Consider the following 26,911-nt stretch of genomic DNA (forward strand, 5'->3'; position numbering starts at 1 on the left):
TGCTTCAAGCTTTTGGATGTGAACCAAATTTTTCAATACTCTGCCTTTCTTAGTACAAAGTTCACTATTTAGTGACGTCATTGAATTGTACAAACATTTGACGTCGTTTTCATTAATAAATATTTTGCAAATTACGTTACTTTCATTGAGAACAACACTCATAGAAACTAAATGACATCACATGTGTTAATTCTTCTGAAAAGCTGACCTGCTATTAATGTTTTCTTAATTACGTTTCTTAACAAACAAATTCTTAGCAGGAGTGGTCATGCCACTTATCACCAAATATACAATTTGTTGTTTCATTACATCTATATACTTGCTACATTTTTTACATTTCTTTAAGAGCGGGATTTAAGCACGTGCATTTTACTGCAATATTTTCTTTATTTATTCTGAACTATTTTCGAAACATAAAGCTCCGCCCATAATTTATTGCAGAATAACCCACACATTATTTCCTTCTTTGTCTATAGAAAACAAATCGCGTGCCGTGTTAGAATCAATATCAGTAGATATTGGCGCCAAAATCATGGGTGCGTATGTGAGGTCCTAGCTTAGTCGTGACCGATCTGCATCGTTTGTAGTACAGTCGCAGTAGATTCTTACACATTGTAGTGAAGTCGCGACCCTATTCGCAAGACTTCAACCGAACCCCACGATTCGTCGTACCTCAATCGTACCACTGTCGTAACTGAATCGCAGACTGTCACAAGTCTTCCCGATTCAATAAATGTGAGAAATCGTAGCGAATTGTGGGCTTGTTTTCGTAGTGGAATAGGGCCAATAAGCAGCAAAGTGAAAATGGCTTTTGCAACCAGCACAAAACCAGAACAGCCTGCAAGTAAGTCACAGTCTGTTCAGGTTTTATGCTGTTTGCTGCTCATCAGTAACTAATGGTTGAAAATGAAACTTGTAAAACTTGAATCTGTTTTGCTGTTTGCTGCTCATCAGTATGTTAGGGCTGGGGATAAAGCCTTCAAAACTTGAATCTTGTAAGAAAGGTCTTAAATTTCATTAGATTTTTTTAAGGGACCACAGACGTATCAAAGTGCGTAACTGAGCGTTTAAGAGTTCAATGTACTTTGAAATAATGCTTGTGTACTGTATTTCAGAATGCGGATGTTATCACAAAGGTGGCCCACGAGAACATCATTGTGGCATTAGCCCCTCTTCTGGAGAACAATCATCCTACACAGGAGATCTGTGATTTCTTCAGCAAGGTGTGTTAAATGCAGCGCTCAGACCTTGTTTAGGTCATTTTGGGAAAAATGAAATTTCTCGATTGCAAACAAAAAAAGTCCACTGATTTGCAAAACAAGTAATTTAATATGACTTAATAAGAATCAAATTCTAAGAAGAAAAATTGTATAAATTGTAATTATTTACTTCTTCTTTGTAAGATGTAATCATCTGACACTTCTTTTTTAAAAGAAAATATTTTTAATTGGAATTTTGTTTTTAGCCATTTTGCTTTGGGAATATTTCTCTTTATTAGACCCAAAGATACTGCTGAATAATGCTCGATAGCTTAGGATCAATGTCCACAAAGTTCATATGTACCAGTGTGCATTCCCTTTCCCCGCAGTATACTGTTTAGTGACAACAGAATGTTTACAGCAGGTGCCATCAATGGGCAAATAGAAGGATGAACAAATGTTTGTAATGAAAAGTTCATAAAAACAGCACAACATCTCTTATATAAAAACTACTATGCATTTTCCTTCCTTTCGACAAACAATGCATTTATTAAACTTATTTCAGCATCATTTATTTGTTTTGTGACAAATGCAGTTTCTCAACATTATTATATGATCACATGCCATGTGACAAATGCAGTTTCACAACATAATAACATTATATCATATGCCATGTGACAATTGCAGTAACAAAACATGATGCTATTTTTATACCCCCACAAGCGAAGTTTAGGTGGGTATATAGGAGTGAACTTGTCGGTCGGTCGGTGTGAGTGTCGGTCCCTATTAAGTGTCCGCTCTCTAATTCAAGTAGTTTTCATCAGATCTTCACCAAATTTGGTCAGAAGTTGTAACTACATGATGTCTAGGCCAAGTTCGAACATGGGCCTTGCCGGGTCAAAAACCAGGTCACAGGGTCACTTAGTGTGTTTTAAACATTCAGCATGTTGTCTGCTCTCTAATTCAAGTAGTTTTCAATCGATCTTCACCAAACTTGGTCAGAAGTTGTATCTACATGATGTCTAGGTCAAGTTCGTACATGGGCCTTGCCGTGTCAAAAACTAGGTCACGGGGTCACTTAGTGCGTTTTAAACATTCAGCATGTTGTCCGCTCTCTAATTCAAGTAGTTTTCATCTGATCTTCACCAAACTTGAACAGAAGTTGTATCTACATGATGTCTAGGCCAAGTTCGAACATGGGCCTTGCCGGGTGAAAAACTAGGTCACAGGGTCACTTAGTACGTTTTACACATTGAGCATGGTGTCCGCTGTTTTTTGTGAAGACGACATGCAAAATATTATGTGTCAATGCAGCATGTGGGGGTATTCGTCACGTCTGTGACAAAGCTCTAGTTTGCATCAGCTGTAAATTTCTTATAAAGATGCATTAAAATTTGACCTAGGCAGTGTCAAAACCATAGGCAGTCTTAAAACCACTGGCAGTGTCAAAACCACAGGCAGTGTCAAAACCATAGGCAGTGTCAAAACCATAGGCATGTTAAATGATTTGCTTAGACCATTCCAGGGCAATGATCTGTGACTTAAACGTGTTACGTTTATAGTTGGCGTTTTGTAATTGAAGTAGTGTATATCAACAGGAATTTCTCTCCTGGTGGAGTTTTTGGAGTTTCATTGTTCGCCACATGTATTTGCCTCAAGTTTAAAATATTGAGCTTTTGCGAATTTTCAGAATAAAATGTATGCAATCAAAACAGAGGCAAAACCATTTGCCACAATCTTATTGTTCTCATGCCAGATACAAACACTAATGCGCTGGTGTCAATGAATATTCCCTCAAAGTCATGGACCTGTCATTTAGCGCAGTGTGCACATTCTCTTGGAGGCCACTCTGATCCATTTGTGGAAAGATTTATAAATAACATGTGACCATTGAAAAGAAAATGGTTGCTGTTTGTCATACTAATGCAGATAGTTACTTCAAGCAACAACTTAATTTATCTACTAATGTGAGGGGAACAAATGCTTCTCATACCAACAGTGGCTTGACTACATTGTAGTAAGTTCTCTCAGAATAGTAATAAAACATGGTAGTCAAAGCTTTATGGGGATTACATCGTATGGGCATTACAACTTCAAGTATTGAACAAATGTGAAACTATAATAACTCCTAATGAAAAATAAAGAAGCTAGGACAGTTTCACACTCAACCCTTGTGATGGTTTTTTCTCAGAATGTAATAATGGGAAAATCAAGGACAGTGTTGCATGCACTAGTCTTTGATCTTGATGGCATTGCTACTATTGAAGCTCAGATAATGCAAAAAGTGCTAATGGGTCTTTGTATTTTTCTGAAGCTCAAAGCAACGTGTGGTCTTCAGGTCGTGATGTATCTTTGCATCTTAATATGATTGCTAGTATTTATGAGTTTAAGTATCTTTGCATATTGAAAATTTTAATAAATAATCATGATATTTTTCTTGGGTTCCGAAGTAATATCCGATAAATGAGTGCTTTCTTTGTTTGTGATGGATAGTTCGGTATGTCATTTCTGGAGTCGATGGTGTCTGGCTGTTTGATGTATATTATGTGACTTAAGCAGGGTCTGGAAATGGCATTTATCTGCTGCAATCTGTCAGTAAACAAACAGTAAGTTATCTCAAGGTAAATTATCACTTTTCTGTAGATGTTGACGCAGATTACATATACACGTCATTCGGTTGCTGTGTGCAACGTTTTCAAGGGGTTACTCTTCCATTTGCAAAATTAGCAAATAGCTAAAAATTGACCACCATTCCTTCGTAAATAACCATATAATAAGCACAATTTTGCCAAAGCGAGTCGACTTTGGCTAAAGAACATTTTGAGGCAGGGGATTCCCTAGGTTTTTGTTAACGGGTTATTTGTACTATTTGGTGTGATTGATCGAATTGAACAGCATTTTACTAGTCTGAAGTGGTTCTGGAATCTTCCCCGTTAAGTTGCAACAGCACAATTACTCACTGTGCTTCTATATGAACAACGCTTTTGAATAAAGACCACTGCTGAATAATTTCATTATTATTTTATGAAACGTGTGCAGTTACATAGCCCTTTTAGTGCATTGGTTGTTATAATTGTTGAAGTTTGTGCTTTTAGTGCTCAATGCCTCTTGCATCCTCAAAATCTTATTATAATATTGATTATTCGTGCCTGGAGACCAAAAATGTCTTATCTAGATACATGCACAGAAGTCTGTTAAGCCCTTTGGCCTGTCAGCGGACAAATTTAATGTCCATTTTGTTGTGCTTTTGGGCTCAGTTGCTAGAAAGCTTGATTACTAATCCAAAGATTCAGGGGACCATTCACAGCGTGGCCACTGAACTTGTTTGGGCATTAGTCTAGACATTAATTCTAACCATTGAGATTCGTGGTCATTTGTCAGTTACTAGTTAAAGTATGTGTCCTTATAACTGTTCATCAATTTTTTTGCCCAATTGGGAAAAAGACCAGTACCTCTCAAATTGGGAAAAAAAAGGGAAAATAATTTGGGCAAATTCATGCCTGAAATCGCTTAATTTGGGAAATATGTGTCCTGTTATCTTAACGTACGGAATGTATGGTCTTTTTAATTGCTTGGTACTTAATTGCACATACCCATTCAAGTAGTTAGCTTTTTTTCATTTTGGCGCAATTGTCCAGTCTCGGCGCTCATTTGGAAATGAAACTTCATCGGATTTCAATAAACTGAGAGCCTACTGATGCACTTATGTGGCTTGGTTTGACACTGTCTCAGATTTGTTCACTTATGTGGCTTGGTTTGACACTGTCTCAGATTGGTGCACTTATGTGGCTTGGTTTGACACTGTCTCAGATTTGTTCACTTATGTGGCTTGGTTTGACACTGTCTCAGATTGGCGCACTTATGAGGCTTGGTTTGACACTGTCTCAGATTGGCGCACTTATGTGGCTTGGTTTGACACTGTCTCAGATTGGCGCACTTATGTGGCTTGGTTTGACACTGTCTCAGATTTGTTCACTTATGTGGCTTGGTTTGACACTGTCTCAGATTTGTGCACTTATGTGGCTTGGTTTGACACTGTCTCAGATTGGCGCACTTATGAGGCTTGGTTTGACACTGTCTCAGATTGGCGCACTTATGTGGCTTGGTTTGACACTGTCTCAGATTGGCGCACTTATGTGGCTTGGTTTGACACTGTCTCAGATTGGCGCACTTATGAGGCTTGGTTTGAAACTGTCTCAGATTGGCGCACTTATGTGGCTTGGTTTGACACTGTCTCAGATTGGCGCACTTATGTGGCTTGGTTTGACACTGTCTCAGAATGGTGCACTTATGAAGCTGAGTTAATAAAAAGACACTGTCTCAGACTGGTGCACTGATGAGGCTTGGTTTGACACTCTTAAACTGATGCACTTATGAGGCTTGGTTTGACACTCTTAAACTGATGCACTTATGAGGCTTGGTTTGACACTCTCTTAAACTGATGCACTTATGAGGCTTGGTTTGACACTCTCTTAAACTGATGCACTTATGTGGCTTTGTTTGACACTGTCTCAGATTGGCGCACTTATGTGGCTTGGTTTGACACTGTCTCAGATTGGCGCACTTATGTGGCTTGGTTTGACACTGTCTCAGAAAGGTGCACTTATGTAGCTGAGTTTAAAAAAAAGACACTGTCTCAGACTGGTGCACTGATGAGGCTTGGCTTGACACTCTTAAACGGATGCACTTATGAGGCTTGGTTTGACACTCTCTTAAACTGATGCACTTATGAGGCTTGGTTTGACACTCTTAAACTGATGCACTTATGTGGCTTGGTTTGACACTCTCCTAAACTGATGCACTTATGAGGTATGGTTTGACACTCTCTTAAACTGATGCACTTATGTGGCTTGGTTTGACACTCTTAAACTGATGCACTTATGTGGCTTGGTTTGACACTCTTAAACTGATGCACTTATGTGGCTTGGTTTGACACTCTCCTAAACTGATGCACTTATGAGGCTTGGTTTGACACTCTCTTAAACTGATGCACTTATGTGGCTTGGTTTGACACTCTTAAACTGATGCACTTATGTGGCTTGGTTTGACACTGTCTCAGACTGGTGCACTTATGTGGCTTGGTTTGACACTCTTAAACTGATGCACTTATGTGACTTGGTTTGACACTCTTAAACTGATGCACTTATGTGGCTTGGTTTGACACTGTCTCAGACTGGTGCATTTATGTGGCTTGGTTTGACACTCTATTAAACTGATGCACTTATGAGGCTTGGTTTGACACTCTTATCAACTAGTCAATAATTTGTGTTTAGTTTTTGCCCTTTACACATTTTATGTACATAAACACATTCCTTTTATTAAAAAAACACTTTGCAGCAAAATTGAAAATTACTATGCAAAATAAATCAATTGATCAAGCTTGCTGTTTTATAAAATAAAACCTGCTAGTGGTTACACACAACTAGAAGATTTACTTGTTCAATTACCAATAAGGCAATTTTTGAAAGAAATTGACACATCTATCCAATGGTTAAAATTACTGTTGGTGATTTTCTTGGGTAGCAATTGGGAAAAAAATTCTTGATCGGATAAGTGCTGTTTGATGGTAATTTATATAGAAAGAAAAATCGCTGCTGATAAACCAGCTGATCCAAAAAAAACAAAAAAGGAAGAGTGCTAGTAGTTTAACGGACTGTTAAGATGTGAATGAAAGACTTGAATATGGTGAAAAACAACAACTGCAGTAAAAATTAAAAATAATAAATAACAACAACAAACACTTAGTCATGTCCATTTGGCATCATCTTTTATTATCAGGTTTATTGGTAAAGCATAATCACGTTGAAAACGTGCTTAATACAGCATGCTTGTCATATTGTGTTAATGCCTGTTGTCCAGAATGCAACCTGAAAATGAATTCATTAGCATGGGCATGGCAATGTGAGAAGCACATGTTGTGGATCAATAACACCAATATACTTACTTGTGACTTTGCTTGGACCAAATCGTGATTATGTTCAAGAGCATTGGTCCTGTTTTTGTCCACAGTGTTTCAAATCTGGTTGTTTTGTTGGTGCCAAGATTGTTGTTAATAGACTGGCCTTTATGTCACATTTTCTGAACATCGTGCTTCGTGACAACTCTAATAAATAAATGAGGACATAAATAGAAAATGATTTTCTGCTTAGAGTTTTATCAATAACTGCCTAGTTAAAAACACAATTATGGGTATATTTGGTATAGAAATGTTTCAGATGAAAGAATTTTTTTAATTTATAAGAAGGGCTGATCAATTAAAATGGTTCTTGGTATAAGGTTTATTGGACAGTTGATGTTATCTGATATTTCCCGTAAAATGTGACATTAAACCCAAACGAGAATTCATTGAAGAAATTATAGTTTTTTTCAGTTTATAAGTTAATTTCCAGAGGGATATAATCGTCTCATAAGTTAATTTCCATAGGGATATAGTAATGAATAAAAAAATATAATTTTGCAATGATAATGATTTAATAATGAAATCAAATATGATGCTCAATTGATTACAACATATTTGTATATTTGACTTTTTATTTCTGGAATCACGAATGGCTGCTGATCTTAGAAACTGATCATCATAGTTAATTTCCATAGGGATATAATAATGAATTTAACAACGGAAAACACTTCATTACAACATAATTTGTTATGTTTGAATTATTTCCAGAATCTAGAATGGCTACTGAACTTTTATTAACATAAGGCATAATTATCTTCATGACGCTCGCACCCAATTACTAACCAATTATTGTACTACATGTACTCCATCAACATATTTTTGTAGAGTTACAGCATTACAGATTCATGATTTTCAACTGATTGATGTTCTGGAAACACCGGACTAAAATGCATGTGCTTTAAGTATCGTCCCAGATATGGGACAGGGTCAACACGTTCCGCCTAAATTAGATTTTCGCAAGGATGGGGAAGTCCTAAAAACGAAAAAGTAGAAATAAATGCTGAAAGTATTGTAAATTATTAGCCTATGCAGACTGCAAGGCTAATCTTGGATGACTTTTTAACTCTTTCAGTGCTGGAATCGAATTTTGAAAGGCCTTTGCAAACAGTTTGGATCCATATGAAACACCACAGAACGTGGCGTCTCATTAGGATCCAAACTGTATGCTATTCTGATAGTATTTTTTGGAAGAAAAAAAAAAATCGAACAAAATGCTAATTTTAGAAATTCAGCAGACGACATTTTAGCAGACGACAAACTTCCCAGCATGCAAAGCCCAATTTTCCCTGATTGCTGCATGTAGCCGGGAAACTGGTTGATCCATTGCACAATCATGTATGTTTTGTTTGTTAAGCTCTGCAAAAACAGCCTGCGCTCCAGTATGAATTTTGATCCATAGTATATATCTATGTTTTGTTGTTTTCAGCACTGCAAAAACAGCCCACGTTCCAGTATCGTGATCGAGCTATTTACACCAGTCGTACAGAGGATACTCAAGCATAACATGGTAGGGTGTAGCCTAGTCACTATTCACAGTATGTTCTGTAGATGACCTTTATAGGTGTCTATAATATTTTATGTAAATGTCAGTTGTGGACGTCATAGTCTATTTACACATTTTCTGATTGTAATTTTGTTTGATCAACCACAACATAGGGGATAATCACAAAGGGGGTAATAACGGGACAAACAATTAAGATGGTGATGTCCATGCCATGTTATTTAGTCCATTTCCTTGGTTGAACCTGTACTTGGTGTCTTTGTAAACCGCAGTGACATTGTTTCTTGTCAATAATAGTAAAATGTCATGGACAGATTCATTCAAAATGCCAACAGGTTTATTTGTTCAAAAATGCCTACAAGCTTCATTTCTTAAATCTAATGATGATTATAAACAATTTTAGCTTAAGCTTTCATTATCTCCATGTGATTCCTTCAACCCTTTCCCCCATAATAAGCAAAGTGAAAATGGCTTTGTGCAACCAGCATAAAACCAGAACAGCCTGCGAGTTACTGGCAGTCTGTTCAGGTTTTATGCTGTTTGCATCTCATCAGTATCTAGGGGTTGGAGATGAAGCCTTAAAAATTGAATCTAGTAAGAAAGGTCTTTAATTAAATTTAACTTTCTGACTACAAATGCGTGAAAATACGTATCTAAGTGGTAATAGGGTGAATGCCCCTGATGAGCAGCAAACAGCATAAAACCTGAACAGACTGCACATTACTAGCAGGCTGTTCTGGTTTTATGCTGTTTGCACATAGCCATTTTCACTTTGCTTCAGAGAGTAAAAGGGTTAAGACTTAACAAATCAATCATTCATATCGTCAACAAGCCACCATCTGGATCTCTCATTCATTTTGCTTTTCACTTCACCAGACATTGAAAATTCAGCTCACTTGTATTTTAAGGCTATAGAAGGAAACCTGTGTTCAAGCCTATCAACAATAATAAATGAATACATCTTTTCAGATGTGTTTAAGAGAAATGCTTCTCATTATTTTTTTACTTTTAATGCCCCCGGATCAAATGATCGAGGGTGTATTGTTTTGGCCTGTCTGTCTGTCTGTCATTTTGTCTGTCTGTCTGTCATTCTGTCCCAAAACTTTAACCTAGGTTTTAGATTAAAGTTTTGCAATATTGAATAACTTTTCCAATATTGAAAATAGCAACTTGATATTTGGCATGCATGTGTATCTCATGGAGCTACACATTTTAAGTTGTGAATTTGGCATGCATGTGTATCTCATGGAGCTGCACATTTTAAGTGGTGAAAGGTCAAGGTCATCCGTCAAGGTCAAAGGTCAAAAAAAAAAAAAAGCGGCGCATTAGGGGGCATTGTGTTTCTGACAAACACATCTCTGGTTTGTTTTCTATTTCTTAAAATATACTCTGTCACATAAAGGCTTCAGAATGGTCGTTTTGTTCCATTAATGTAAATTATGAATCTGCCATTTCTTTAAATATATAAGTGTCACATAACTATGGACATTGGCTTTTGCCATAATATTTATATTTTCTTTTACTGCCCTGTAGGAAAAAAATGTTTCAGATGTCTACCTGGAAGATTAAAAGTTTTATTATGCTAAATTTCAGGACTTTGGAAAGTTTCCACGCATGAGACAGTTTGTACAGGAGTATATACAGGCACTGAACTGCCAGAATGCTGGATTGGAGGTGGTGAAAGATTTTATACGCAGGTATGTGGCCTTTGTATAGAGTTCTAATTGTAGCTCTTTGCATTTTTTACAAGCACAGATTTCATGAAAATTAATGTAGGATTTTATCCTTTCTAATGAGTTACATAGTTAGTTGGTCTCATTTTACTTTCTTGCTTTCTTAGAATTCGTTATTCAGAACATGTTTGTATGACTTTTATGTCCGTATTCAACAAGCATTTTATGCAGGACTTTAAGACAGCCACCCAGTGAGTACTTTAAATGACATGTTTTTCATATTAAAAATTTAACATTGCGATGAATGAAGGAAGGAACCTTGACATTTATAGGTGTTATTTTCTTTGGAAAGAGACTTTTGGTAGAGGTCTCCATTGTCTTACTGTCATGTTTATAACAAAAGCACAAATTTGTGACTTTGGTATACACTTAAAATAGTAGAAGAGTGTAAGACTAGAATAGTAGAATGACTATTTGCTTAGTTTTATTTTCATGTAAAATCAACAACAAAATTTGTTGAAAACCTCAGTAAAATTTTTTTATAAAATCTTCTTCAAATGTTTAATACCTGCTTGATATTGTTTACATTTATTTGCACTGTGTACATGAAAACAGATTTTTAAATACTTTTTATGGATGAATATGTGACATATGTAAAATCTATGGGGTCATTTTTGGGGACAGCTTTTGTTATCCCCCGCCAGAGGCGGAGGGATATTATTTTGGCGTTGTCCGTCCGGCCGGCACTTTTGTGTCCGGAGCCATATCTTGGAAGTGCTTTGGCGGATTTCATTGAAACTTCGTATGAGTATATATATGCATAAGAGGATGATGCACGCCAAATGGCATTGTACACTATCTGTTAAAAACAGAGTTATGGTCCTTTGTATCTTGAAAAAATGCTTTTTACTATAGGCACTTTTGTGTCCGGAGCCATATCTTGGAAGTGCTTTGGCAGATTTCATTGAAACTTGGTATGAGTATATATATGCATAAGAGGATGATGCACGCCAAATGGCATTGTACACCATCTGTTAAAAACAGAGTTATGGCCCTTTGTATCTTGAAAAAATGCTTTTTACTATAGGCACTTTTGTGTCCAGAGCCATATCTTGGAAGTGCTTTGGCAGATTTCATTGAAACTTGGTATGAGTATATATATGCATAAGAGGATGATGCACGCCAAATGACATTGTATACCATCTGTTAAAAACAGAGTTATGGCCATTTGTATCTTGAAAAAATGCTTTTTTCTATAGGCACTTTTGTGTCCGGAGCCATATCTTGGAAGTGCTTTGGGGGATTTCATTGAAACTTGTTATGAGTATATATCCCCCGCCAGAGGCGGAGGGATATTGTTTTGGCGTTAACTGTCCGTCCATCCGTCACTTTTGTGTCCGGAGCCATATCTTTGAAGTGCTTTGGCGTATTTAATTGAAACTTCGTATGAGTATATATATGCATAAGAGGATGATTCACGCCAAATGGCATTGTACACCATCTGTTAAAATCAGAGTTATGGCCCTTTGTATCTTGTCTGTCTTAGTTTGAGTAATTGTCCTCCGTCCGTCCATCTGTCAGTATGTTCATCTGTCCGATTTGCACCCATCCTCAAACAGAGCATATGTTGCGGGAGATATCAATTCTACGAATTTGCTTGTTGCATATTTTGTTTAATAAATTTCTTTCCTTTGTTTATTTCAGCATGCATGGACCAGCCAGCATGTGTCCTCACCCGAGGGTGTTGCCCATCTGGTGGCTGTGTGTCTGGCCGCAGTGTACAGCCTCTATGAGGACAAGAAACTGTACGTCACATCACTGTACAGAGCACCAAACCATATGGGCCATGCTATGTGAAAAGGGGGTTTAATGCATGTGCGTAAAGTGTACAGGCCAATCTGGGACGACACTTTACGCACATGCATTAAACGCCTTTTTCACAGATAATGGCCCATATGTATTCTATGTTTTCGGACACTCAATTTTTGTGGACCCGTAAAGTGTGAGGCATAAAGCTTTGCACTTGTCCTCTTTCACTGACTGAGATGTCTTTGTCCAAAGATCTGTCATGGTGGCATATGCCTGTCCTGAGTTCTGTTGGCAGTGTTTGCAAGTAATGCAAAGACCATTAAAAAATATGTTATATTCAACTTGAAGCAATTAAGTATTTTTCTGAACTAATAAGTTTGTAAAGCTTCTACAAAAACTGTAATGAGATTTAATTACACATTATTTGCTACTGATGCAGTCACTGTAATGCATTTGAGGCCGTCATTTTGACGATACACACAAACCGCATTAAAAAAAATTACACAGGAGGACTGTTTATTTTCAAATTAATAAGCCATTATTTTAATGCATTGTTCAGAAACCATTTATGAAAGTAAATTTGTTCTACCAATTACATGGTTGAACTGACCTTTTTAGAACTTCATCATTTTTCAATGTCAATTTTTGCTACCAATCGCATGATTAAATCACATGTTTTTAAAAATCTTCAGATTTTTATTGTTCTTCTCTTTCTTGATTTTCGTTTCCTGAGTGTGAATGAACTGCCTATGTGATCATATTCAGCTATTGTTATAGGGCAGACATGACACAATGATACATTGGCATTTTTGCAATAAATATTTCAAGATCGTCTGCGGCCTATTGTTACACATGGCATGATACTGCTTTTGGTTGAACTTGCTTGTATTGAGAGTGAAGCTGTCACATCGTATATAGTAATATTGAGCAGATTTTACAGTTTGTTAATAAATCTTTGTGGATATGCTTAGGGCGGGAGTTGAATCATGAAAAATGAATTCAATGTGCTAAGCAAATCACATACTTGTAGTGGTAGCAGCCTTGTCCAGAGGACACAAATAACTAGATGTAATTAATTTATATATAAGTCGTGCTGTGTGAAAAGGGGGTTTAATGCATGTGCGTAAAGTGTCGTCCCAAATTAGCCTCTGAGATCTGCACAAGCTAATCAGGGGACTCTACTTTCCGCATATATGATATTTTACTTTTGAAGAAAGTCTCTTTTAAGCTAAAATCAAGTTTAGGCAGAAAGTGTCGTCCCTGATTAGCCCGTGCGGACTCCACAGACTAATCTGGGATGACACTTTATGCACATGCATTTACCCCCCTTTTCACAGGGCTCATATAAATATATACATACATTAGTATACATTTATTTATTTATAATATACCTATAGATAATATGAAACTGAAATAGATGACTAAAATTCAATTTTAGTGAAGAAATGTAAGATTGTAGATTTTTCCCTGAGTGAAAATAATATAAAAATCACAATATTTTTCCATTCAATATATCGTTTATCAGTGTCAGTTTCGTTTCCTGATGAATTACAGTGCTTGTTGAATATTCATAAACATGAGAACACCATTTAATCCATTAACAATGTAAACATAACTCTTTGACGATTCACAGATTATTTCAGCATATTCATATATGACATTTTTATCACATATTCTGATGACATCATCATCATATACAAATATATGACATTTTAGCTATTTTCTGATCCTTTTTTAGCTCACCTGAGCACAACGTGCTCATGGTGAGCTTTTGTTATCGCTTTTTGTCCATCGTCCGTCGTCAACATTTTGCCTTGTGAACACTCTAGAGGCCACATTTATTGTCTGATCTTCATGAAATTTGGTCAGAACATTTGTCTCCTTGATACCTCGACTGAGTTCGAAACTGGGTCATGCTGGGTCAAAAACTAGGTCACTAGGTCAAAAAAAAGAAAATCCTTGTGAACACTGTAGAAGTCACATTTGATGCCCAATCTTCATGTAACTTTGTCAAAATGTTTGTCTAAATGATATGTTGGTTGAGTTCAAAAATGGTTCCGGTCCGTTGAAAAACATGGCCGCCAGGGGGCGGGGCAGTATTCCTTATATGGCTATAGAGAAACCTTGTGAACACTCTAGAAGTCACAATTTTTGCCCAATCATCATGAAACTTGGTCAAAACATTGGTTTCATTGATATCTCGGACGAGTTCGAAAATGGTCCAGATCGGTGAAAAAACATGGCCGCCAGGGGGCGGCGGGCAGTTTTCCTTATATGGCTATAGTAAAACCTTGTTAACACTGTAGAGGCCACATTTATTTTCCAATCTTCATGAAATTTGATCAGAAGATTGGTCTCAATGATATCTTGGATGAGTTCGAAAATGGTTACGTTTGCTTGAAAAACATGGCTGCCAAGGGGCGGGGCATTTTTCCTTATATGGCTTTATATGGCTATAGTAAAACCTTGTGAACACTCTAGTGGCCACATTTATTGTCCAATCTTCATGAAATTTGGTCAGAAGATTGGTCTCAATGATATCTTGGATGAGTTCGAAAAGGGTTATGTTTGCTTGAAAAACATGGCTGCCAAGGGGCGGGGCATTTTTCCTTATATGGCTAAATATGGCTATAGTAAAATCTTGTTAACACTCTAGAGGCCACATTTATTGTCCGATCTTCATGAAACTTGGTCAGAAGATTCACCCCAATAATATCTTGGATGAGTTCAAAAATGATGCTGGTTGGTTGAAAAACATGGCTGCCAGGGGGCGGGGCATTTTTCCTTATATGGCTTTTGTAAAACCTTGTTAACACTCTAGAGGCCACATTTATTTTCTAATCTTCATGAAACTTGGTCAGAAAATTTGTCCTATTGATATCTTGGATGAGTTCGAAAATAGTTTCGGTTGCTTAAAAAACATGGACACCAGGGGCGGGGCATTTTTCCTAATATGGCTATATATCATGCTTTAGTAAAACCTTTTTAACACTCTAGAGGCCACATTTATTGTCCGATCATCATGAAACTTGGTCAGATGATTTGTCCAAATGATATCTTTGATTAATTTGAAAATGGTTCCGGTTGGTGGAAAAACATGGCCGCCAAGGGGGCGTGGCATTTTTCCTTATATAGCTATATTTAAACCTTGTTAACACTCTAGAAGCCATATTTATTGTACGATCATCATGAAACTTTGTCAGAAGATTTGTCCAATGATATTTGGACAAGTTCGAAAGTGGTTCCAGTTGCTTGAAAAACATGGCCAACAGTGGGCGTGGAATTTTTCCTTATATGGACTTATGAATCTTCATGAAACTTTGTCAGTATATTTGTTTAAATGATATCTTGGATGTGTATGAAAATGGTTCTGGTCTGTTGAAAAAAGTGGCTGCCAGGGTGTTCTCTTGTCATGAAAGTTGGTAAGAACATTTTGTTCTAATGACATCTTGGGCTGCACAGAACAGGTCAGTTCCTTTCAATCTCAGGTGAGCAACTTTGGGCCTTTCAGGCCCTCTTGTTTCATTTTGGACACAAGCAAAAAAAAAACTAACTGTTTCTGTCTAGAAATGATTAAAGATTTATTTAATTTGTGATTATAGAAAAGCATATTTTCACTTCTGATAAGTTTTTGTCTGTAACCACTCACGAAATTAAATTTGAGCATGCACCAAAATCGTCAAATATCCTTTGAATGTTGTTTTTTGGTTTTCAGAGATAAACAGGACAATATTTGTTCAAATGTGGTTGACCAATCTGAATGGGAACGAAAAGTCATCTGTTATGTTGGCATGATGGAAACCATGTAAGTAGTGCATATGAAAGTGAAATACTGTAACATAATAATTCTATTTGCTGTCATTTTATATCAGTTTGTTAACAAACCAAAATCAAGCAGTTATCAACTGAAAAGGTGTTATATCCAGTTAAATCATTTGCCAATAATGGTCAGTTTTAACTTCTCAATTAAGCACAAGTTTTACATCTTAACAAATTGACCCTCATGTTGCAATTCATGTGCTGTCCTGGTAGAGCAATATAAAAAAGCTCTCCTGCTATTTTTATTATTTTAAAGTGTACTTAAATATTTAATTGTATTTCAATGACGTTTTTTTCTTTTTTGCTCGGCTTTTCAGAGAAAACCCGAGGTATTGTCATAGCCAGCTCGTCGTCCGACATCCGCGTCGTGCTAAAACCTTAACATTTTGTTAAGGTTTTGAACATTGGCTCTAAAATCAAATTGCTTCCACCTACAACTTTGAAACTTCATATGTAGATGCACCTTGATGAGTTCTACACGCCACACCCATTTTTGGGTCATTAGGTCAAAGGTCAAGGTCACTGTGACCTTTAAAAAAAATAAAAATTCTGACAAGCTTTCATTATTCAAACTGCACCCGTAGCCGAGCGTGGCACCGTTATGCGGTGCTCTTGTTTATTACTAAATATAGGCTGTTCATGCTTAAATAGCAACAATGCACTATTTGGTTGTAAAAGAAAGGTACTTCCTTTGCCACAAAGTCGGGCTTAAACAATTTCTTTGGGTCCTCCCCACCAAATATAACAGCTTTATAATTACTTTTGTGGTGCATATATTTCAGGTCCTTATTTGAGGATTGGAGGTACATTCTGGGAAGCCTTCTTCAGCCAATTCCATTTCCAAATGAGTAAGTTTATCTTAGTATTCTTTCAAAATGATTTTAGTTTATCTAAGTATTATTTCCAAATGATTAAGTTTATCTTGGTATTCTTTACTAATGTGTTAGTTTATATAAATATTCTTTCTGAATGATATAGTTTATCCGAGTGTTCTTTCCAAAAGATTCAGGTTATCTTAGTATTCTTTCAAAATGATTTAGTTTATAAAAGTATTCTTTCCAATGGAGTTAGATTAGCAAAACTTTCTTTCTGAATGAGTAAGTACATCTTAAACTATCTTTCCAAGTCAGTAAGAATATTCAAACTGTCTTCCCAAATGAGAATTATATGTACAAATTATTTCAAATGGATTAGGTGAACATAATTTCTTTTTAATATAGTTAGTTCATATAATCTTCTCATTTGAAAAAGTTTCCTTACACTTTCTTCATAAATTAGTAAGTTATTTTCAAAAGTCATTGCATTAATTTGTTATGATGATATCTGGAGGCAAGATCGAAAAATAAAATGGTGCATTGAAATATATATTATATTTCTAAGTACTTCTACTACCCTGAACCTCCTCTCTCTCAGAATAGCATAGTTCCTGTAGGTCTCAGATATTCGCCAGCCAATGGCAGTTGCAGTCCTAGTGATATGGAAAAATTATCACAGTTAAGTTCAAGTTAATACAGAATGTATCCTTACAGGTCCCAAGAGCAATCATTAAATTGAATTATTATTGGTTTGGTATTGCGTTTTTTGTCTGTCTTGAAGTTTGTTCGAATATTTAAGATCTAAACTGGGATTACATCTTATTCCACATATGCTTTAAAATGCCATCATTAATTTTAAGCCCTAGTGGCTTATGCCATGTTTTATCATTAAAGTAATTGAGGCAATTGTTCAAAGAAAGACACGATCATCTTTCATCTTTTGCCTGAACAGTCTATTTAAAGCAAACGTGACAATATTGTTAAGTCAGATCATGACTTCTTTGAGGTATATCTGTAGAACTCCATAGAATAGTTTCAGACATTATTTCATCACCTTACTTAGAGCTTATGTTTTCTGAAAATGTCACACGTATGTTCTTTTTGATCTCAATTATCTGTTTATTTATAGCTCACCAGAGCATGCCAACCATCAAGCTTTTTGTCTCGCCGATGTCTCTCTTGTCTTTTTTTGTGCATTTACTATTTCTAAAAATGAATTTTCCTGCAAAAGCATTTAGACATTTTTTGTGAAAAAGGACAGAAAAGATCTTTGGATGGTCCTGTACACAAATTATCTTTGGATGGTCCCTCTACACAAATATGTTTTGATGGTCCTGTATACACTATTAACTTTGGATGGTCCTGTACAAAATTATCTTTGGATGGTCCTGTACAAAATTATCTTTGGATGGTCCTGGACACAATTATTTTTGGATGGTCCAGTACATAATTATCTTTGGATGGTCCTGTACAAAATTATCTGTGGATTGTCCTGAAACAAAATTATCTTTGGATGGTTCAGTACAAAAATTATCTTTGGATGGTCCTGTGCACAATTATCTATGGATGGTCCTGTACACAAATCTTTGGATGATCCAGTACAAAATTATCTTTGGATGGTCCTGTGCACAATTATCTTTGGATGGTCCTGTACAAAATTATCGTTGGATGGTCCTGTACACAATAATCTTTGGATGGTCCTGTACACAATAATCTTTGGATGGTCCTGTACACAATAATCTTTGGATGTCCTGTACACAATTATCTTTGGATGGTCCTGTACACAATAATCTTTGGATGGTCCTGTACACAGTTATCTCTTGGATGGCCCAGTACTAAAATTTAACCTGGTTTTCAACACAGTTGAAAATCTTTGTTATTAGATTGGTGGTATGTTGGGCGGGCAATATTAATTGCTCCTGTTTTTGAAGAAGGAGGGTCCTTTGAGCTAAAGATAACTTTTAAGAATGTGAAAAATTAAGATGACCTTATTCTCAGAAAATCAATAGATATCTTGATTTTTTAAATTCTATCAATAACTTTTTGTTTTATTTTTTTAGCGCTCTGGCTGACGATTTGTTCACACGTGAGTATCAAGTTATGGTTTACTTTGTACATGTTTTTTTCACATAAAAAGTTCTTTGTGAACTTGATGCAAAAACTATTTTATTTAAAACATGTTCAAGTTATGCAAAAAATAATTGCTTCTCTTTAACACAGCCACATGAAAAAACATAGTAAAGAGGATTGTCCTGTACTAAGCATTATGTGAATGCACCAGTCACAGGTTGCAGTGTTGTTTTGGATGTGATGTCCGCCCTAGCGACCGAGAGGTCAAGGGTTTGATCCCCACTGTGGAAGCCGTTCTTAAGATCTCCCCCATAGACCTTAAGTACTGATTCCAGTCCTAGGAAATTGACTCGAGAGTGTTTCAAATAAGACTTAGGCTTTCGCTGCAAATCGAGCTAAAATAATAAATTTTAAATTAATGCACCAGTCAAATACAAATATAAGCTCTTTATTTCATTGGAACATGAAAACCATAATATAAAGCATGACTTATTAACTCACTGTTACATTTTAACATGAAAAAATTTAATACAGGATATCGCTTTTCACCTTTCCGTTGCATAGGAAAGTAAAAAAAAAAACATAATATAAATGATTTTAGCTTATGACATATATTGTACAGGAACATGAAAAAAAAATTGAAACTATGTTTATTCCCTCACAATTGCATATCAAGATGAAACATGAAATACAGAACATTGCTTTTTAACCCTCTTTTGCATTGCCTATCGTTTGCTTATAAAGATGTAAAATGTAAGACAGAACATAGCTTTTAACCTCTTATTTTCAAAGGAACGATCGTTTATTACCTCTATTGCATAGGAACATGAAAAACGTAATACGGAACATAGCTGTGGACAAAGTGTGTGACGTGCACCAGACAATCCTGGGTATCCGGGAAGGAAAGGAGGGCTGGTTTCATCTCTACTGTCCAGGAAACATAGGCTGTGATGACGATGGGGAACTCTGGGGCCAAATGGTATGAGACGTGTTCTGTGAAAACTGGGCTTAATGCATGTGCGTTAAGTGTTGTCCTAGATTAGCCTTTGCAGCCTGCACAGGCTAAACAGGGATAACATTTTCCTCCAAAAATGGACTTTTGTTTAGGAGAGATATTCTTTGATGAAAAATGCGTTTAAAGCGTTAAGTGTTGTTCCTGATTAGGCTGTGTGTACTGCCAAGGCTTATCTTGGACAACACTTCATTAACCACCGCCATAGGCGCAGAGATATTGTTTTGGCATTGTCCGTCCTTCTGTCTTTCCGTCCGTCCTTCCTTCCGTCCGTCCGTCGTCCGGAGCCATATCTTGGAAGTGCTTTGGCGGATTTCATATGGTGAAGAGGATGATGCATGCCAAATGGCATTGTACACCATCTGTTAATAACGGATTTATGGCCCTTTGTATCTTGAAAAAATGCTTTTTAATATAAGCTTACAGCTTTATCTCCATTAACACATGAGCCAGAGCCATGAAACTTGCCAAAGTTGTTCTCAATCATCTGGGGGTGCTTCACATTCAACACCTATAATCCTAGGGGCTAATGTCAAGGTCACACATTGAGGTCAAAGGTCACAAATTTGATCAATTATTCATTATTTAGTCATTCCTTTACTATGCCATGAAACTTGCTATAGTTGTTCTCTATCATCTGGGATTGCTTCACATTCAACACCCATAATCATAGGGGCTAAGGTCAAGGTCACAAATTGAGGTCAAAGGTCTATACCCATCCATAAACAAAATTTAAATGGCGGGGGATATCAATTCAACAAATTTGCTTGTTCACTTGCCTTTAGCCCTGTTTTTCCAGAATGCAGCTTGTATAAATGCTTGTACATATTATTAATTAGAAAATAAGTAACTAAGTGTGTATAGAATATTCAACTTCAGTAGTGGTTTTGTACTGTATGGGAGCGAAATTCTTATGTACCAACATTTTTTAGGAATTTAATTCTCAATGACTACCTTTTCATTGGTTGTTTTTTTTTAATATCACTTTAAAATTAACAGAAAAATATTTCAAAGTAACAATGTAACAAGGAAATGCAAACTTTTATTAAATATAATATGATCGTCAATATGATATTATTGAACTTATGGTACATTAACTAATTGTCAAGTGGTATGGAACTCTTGGCAAGTAATTGTAGGATTAATAAAAAGTTAAAGTAATATTGTTTGTACATGGACACTCATTATCCCCTGTGAAATGTTCATAATGTAAAAGTATTTTTCATTTAATTTCCCTACAGAAATTTAAACAGGGTTAGCCAGAGGGCAGTCTGTATGCATTGATATTAAGTTGGTTATTTGAGTCCAGGCATTTTTTCTTTATGGTTCATTGAGATATTTTTTCCTAGAAATATGATATGAAATTTTGTCTTTCTGTATTGAAATTATCAAGACAGGTATACTTGAAGGGATTTTCTTTGAAAATAGCTCAGTTTTACATGTAAATGTCATACAGGAAACAGACTTGACGGCCTTTCAATAAGCCTCGGGCTTTTGATGCGGTGTAGAACTAAATTGCTCTACATAGAATATAAAATAACATTGTATTTGCCACATCTGAAACCAACCTATGAGTATAAAAAAAAAAACACACACACGGAAGTATTTTGTATAACTTGAAAACATGCAACAGCAAAATAAAAACTTAGTGCATGATGGTTAACTATAACCATATAATATTATATCTGTAAAACAAATCAGTAAAGATTAAAACTTCACTTAAGTGACTTATCATGGAGACAAAGGTTTTGTCATTTATGTTCAATAATAAAAATGTAATCCTTGCCTTTGAACAGCCGATGTATAATAATCTCGGGGAAATTATAACATTGGAGACAGTCAGCTTATAATTGCCAGGCCTATGCTTAATGCTTTTGTAGATTAATACAGATGTCATGATTTTTCGGTACAATTAGAAATATCTCACCTTTATATACACAGTTCTCCAAGCCTTGTTTTTTCCACCATGTAAAACGTTTTCTATATATTTTTAAAATGTTTCTGAAGGTTAGGGGTCAAGGGTTAGCAATTAAGCCTCATTCTTTCAAAACTGGGCTCCATACATGTGCACAATGTGTCTTTAATATTATCAGGGACAACTTTCCGATTTTATTGAATTTTTATTAACTTTGAGTGCGGGAACCGAATTTTGAAGGCCTTTGCAAACAGTTTGGATCCAGATGAGACGCCACAGAGCGTGGCGTCTCATCAGGATCCAAACTTTTTGCTATTCTGATAGTATTCTTTGAAAAAAAATCGAAGAAAATGCTAATTTAGAAATCAGCAGATGACATTTTAGCAGACGACAAATTTCCAGCATGCAAAGGGTTGTAGAAAGTCTCTTTCAAACGCAAATCCAGTTTAGGCAGAAAGTGTCGGCCCTGATAAGCATGTGCCAGCTGTACTGGCAGAGCTGGGATGACACTATTCGCACATGCATAAAGCCTGGTTTTCTAAGAACAGACTCAACAAATGTCTGAAACACGTTAAGGCATCCAGCTTCATTATCTGAAACTGAGTCTTCTCCGAGTACACTTATATGAGTCAAATTGCTAGGAATGTATCTGGAAGGGTCCTTACCCTATGTTCGTTTAAGAATTGAATAGCTTTTGTTCTGAATTACATTAGTGTGTTAACTGTCTTGAAAAAGACAAATTATTTGCATGATGGCAAATGTGATGAACTCTCTGCAATGGAAATCAAAAATAGAAACAAGCTAAATGAAATGACTCGAGGATTTTCGAAAGAATTTTCTTGGATGACCCTTGATCGAATTCAATCACTCATTTTTTTGTCAAAAACATTGCATGCAGGTGACATGGTAGTCCTCCTCATATGATATATTTGGCTGTATTGAAAACTTTGCAATTCTTGTGATTGGAAACCACTTTTTGGACTTATAAATAATTTCACAGAAATGTTCCTACTTTCCCTCAAGATTGGTCTGCTTTGGCAAAAAATGTTGTCAGTGGTTGAACGTTTTGCTATATAACATCATTATCTGAGCACAGTACATTAGTGACTTTTACAAGCCTTTTAGGGTCACTAATCTTAGGTGAGGGATTCTGGACCATTTACCATCATTTTAAGCCCCCGAGATCAAAAGATCGGGGTACATTGTTTTTGGCCTGTCTGTCTGTCTGTCTGCCTGTCTGTCATTCATTCATTCATTGATTCATTCATTCATTCATTCATTCATTGTATGTGTGTGTCTCAAAACTTTAACCTTGGTTAAAGTTTGATAACTTTGCAATATTGATGATAGCAACTTCATATTTGGAATGCATGTGTTTCTCATGGAGCTGCACATTTTGAGTGGTGAAAAGTCAAGGTCATCCTTCAAGGTCAAAGGTCAAATATCATTGTATTTTTGTTTCCTAAAACTTTAACCTTCGTTAAAGTTTGGTCATAATTTTGAATATTGAAGATAGCAACTTGATATTTGGCATGCATATGTATCTCATGGAGCTGCACATTTTGAGTGGTGAAAGATCAAGGTCAAGGTCATCCTTCAAGGCTAAATGTCAAATTTATGGCTTCAAACCAGTGCAATAGGGGGAATTGTGTTTCTAACAAACACATCTCTTGTTATGATAAAAACCAATGATATTAAAAAGCTGAATTGAATTTGTGCTATTTTAGGTTATAGCATGTATTTTCATGATATTTTTCGAGTTCAGATTTCAATAAATTTTCTCTGATCTTTCTACTAAAATATTATTTGATTGTTTCTGTGACATTTTGTACACTCTTTTCTCCATTATGGATTAATAATTTCCGTGACATTTCCACACCCTATTCTCCATTATGGATCTTTAGGGAATAATGTATATGTGGTGTTTTATCGGCAACATCATTGGCAGTTACAAATAGCATGTTGGGTGCCATTAGCACATAATTGCTGTCTATGAACTTTACAAGAGCAATCAGAATTATGACGCCCTTTGCTAGGTTTAGTATTAATTGCTTTTTTTATCATGTAATTTATACATGTGAATGTCTGCTTTTAACATATAATTTATACTCTCATACCAATAAATGCATTTATGATATTTCAAGGCATAACCTTTTATGTATCTTGTCCTTTTAAACATGCATATTGTCGTTGTCATGGTAAAGGTAAAAAAAGTAAATGCAGTCTCTTGAATTTCATTATTGCTGGGGTTTTTTCCAATAAAATGTTGCAACTGTCAGTTGTACTACAAATTAAAATGAACACAACGGAAGTTTTGTAACATTTTATCTAGATTTCAGCAATAAATATGTAAATAGGGCAACACAAAATGTATCAGACGTTTGTCAGATTTTCTGCAACGAAAATTGGTAAAATTGGTATTCTTTTCTGTTCTATGAACAGGGGGTTTAATGCATGTGCGTACATTTTATCCAAGTATAGCCTGTGCAGTTTGCACAGGCTTATCAGGGACAAAACTTCTCTTTTATTGTATTTTACATTTAAAGGAAGGAATCTTTTCTTGACGAAAATTTGGTGAGGCGAAAAGTGTTTTCCTGATTAGCCTGTGCAGACTGCACAGGCTAATCTTGGATGACATGTTACACACATCCATTAAACCCCCTTTTCACATAACGAGGCTCATGTTTATTGCGCTTGCACACTCCACTGTTTTGGGGCCAAACTCTTTGAAACAATTTATCAATTTGTTGTTGCCTTACATGCAATCGTTTACTGTAATTAACATAATCATGTTCAAAGAGTCTGCATTTTCTAGCTCTGTTCTGGGTCCTTAACCTTGTTCTGAAACATTCCTGCCATTCCAGTCAGTTCTGTTTTAAGGGCCATTATCAGATAATTTGAAATTACTCAATCTGATTTTGCCTGCCCTAAGGTACTGTATTTGCTCATATTACACAGTTGGAGAAGCATTTTACCCTACTGCTTGAAAGTTATTGTAATGGACTTTCACACTTCAAGAAAAACAGAGGAAAATTAGTACAAAAATACTAAGTGGGACAAAACAAATTCTTCCAACTTTCAAATCAAAATAAATTTTAATTAAAAGGTTGACAGAAACCATTATCATTGTATGTCATCAAAGAAGGAAGGAAATCTGGAAGATTTGTCCAATACACATATCCAGATAAGAAATTCAATGTTATGTAAACTTTTCCTCTATTGATTTCCTCTTTGTAAATATTTCCCTGTGTATTAACAGCTTCAAACGTTGATGCACTGTTGCTGCAAGCGGAAAAGTTTCCTGTTTGGTCTGAACAAGATGATTGGGCCAGTGATGTTATGTGTCCCTACGAGAGAATACAGCAGCCATGGAGGTTAGCCCAACATATCTTGTTTCTTAAATATATTTAACCCTTTCCTACTCAGATACGTAGTTTGACTTCTGTGAACATCTTAGAACATCAAATAAAATTAAGAACTCTGTTAATAGATTCTAGTTTTAAAGGCTGTATTTCCAGCCCTAAGATGCTGATAAGCATCAAACAGCTTTAAACCTGAACAGTCTGTGAGTAACTCGTAACTGGATTGCATTTGGAGTCAAGGTCACTGATGCTCAATTAACCCATTTATGCCTAGTGTTTAGAAAAAAAGGCCTGGCAAAAAGTGTAGACCCCAGACAGATATACATGTATTAGACATCCCTAATTTGGAAATAATTGATCCAATTCAGAAGGATGGAGAGTCCACTAGGCATAAATGGGTTAAGAAAATGGTTTTCAGGTGCTGTGTGCAATGCTGAGTGTGATGTGGTGGAGAACAATGACCTGAAGATGCAGATGGGTCACCAAGTGCAGGGTACCACATCGGGCAAGCGCATGTACGCCGAGCTTTGTGAGAGGCAGATTGCACTCAGGGAACTAGTAAGTGGCGCTTGATTGGTCATGATCGGCTCGGGTACTACTTTAATGTACCCTGGGTACTTAAGTATACTTAAAGGTACCTGGGGTGCGGTAAGTATACTAAAACGCACCTGGCCAATTCTAATGCTATATGGTCGTTGTTGGTTAGATTTTGCAAATTAATTATGTCAATGTTGTAAAATGGCCTCTATATTATTGAAACTCGTAATACAAAAAGCATTTTTAGGAAGGTTTGTTAAAGAGAATTTTTGTTTTGAATTCAGTAGCGCATTTTACGACATTGGGTTTTGGGGGCAATACAATTCTGGACAGTCTAACTGGCCAGGCACATTTTAGTATAGTTTCTGTTCCTAGAGTTCTTTAAGAATATTTTAATTTTAAGTATCCAGGCTACACTTAGTAGTACTCCAGCGGACAATGGCCAATCAAGTGTGAGTGGCCATACATGATGCAATACCGTACTTTACAATGTGTAATGAGCATCTGATTTTTAATGCCAAAATGTCTATCATGGATATTTAGGATAGCAAAAACAATTTTTCCCTTACTTGTGCATACTGCTGGTCTTTAAATGTTTGTCTTTGTCTTGAAAGGAATCCTTATCATGTAGTCCTGCAAATAGATCAAATGTCCCTGAAATTTTAGAAAATGTGTAAAGCTTGTACGTACAACTGGTGATTAGATGAATTATTTATTACTAATCCCATAATTTGTCTCCATAGCGATTCAAAGCAAATAAACGTAAATGAGGTATTAAACAGCAGGTTTTATTACCTATTAAATCGTTAGATTTGTGGTAGTTAAGTGCAATTGCCATGGAAGCAAATTATGTGAATAAGTTATAATTGTTCATTTTATCACTGTGATGAGTGATAAATGTCAACAGGGATAAATGTCATTTTAATTTGTCATAATAAATTTCTTTTTCACAATTAGTTGCTGTTGGATATCATAAAAGTTCTTTGCCAAATATAATTGTTGCAGACAAAGATTTTTTGGGTAATTTTTTTTTTGCCTATCCACACAAGAATATAAATGCAACACAAATGAAGCAAAAGTAAAGAAAACTTTAGGTTCTTACCTAAAAAAAAAAATGAAAATGAAAATGAAATATAGATCGAAAAATATATTAGTTGCATTGAAAGTGAGCTTTTTGTAATTTTCTTGTGCAGCTTAAATTAAAGCTTTTGCAAACCATAAGTTAATATTTCTCTTATAC

General features: G+C 35.9%; 1 pseudogene; it reads left to right on the top strand.

The window, feature by feature from the left end:
- LOC127846242 (C-Maf-inducing protein-like) overlaps positions 1-26,911 on the top strand; it is a 286,356-nt pseudogene that overhangs the window by 60,787 nt on the left and 198,658 nt on the right.

The sequence above is a fragment of the Dreissena polymorpha genome, chromosome 9 (assembly GCF_020536995.1).
Source record: "Dreissena polymorpha isolate Duluth1 chromosome 9, UMN_Dpol_1.0, whole genome shotgun sequence".
Taxonomy (NCBI): domain Eukaryota; kingdom Metazoa; phylum Mollusca; class Bivalvia; order Myida; family Dreissenidae; genus Dreissena; species Dreissena polymorpha.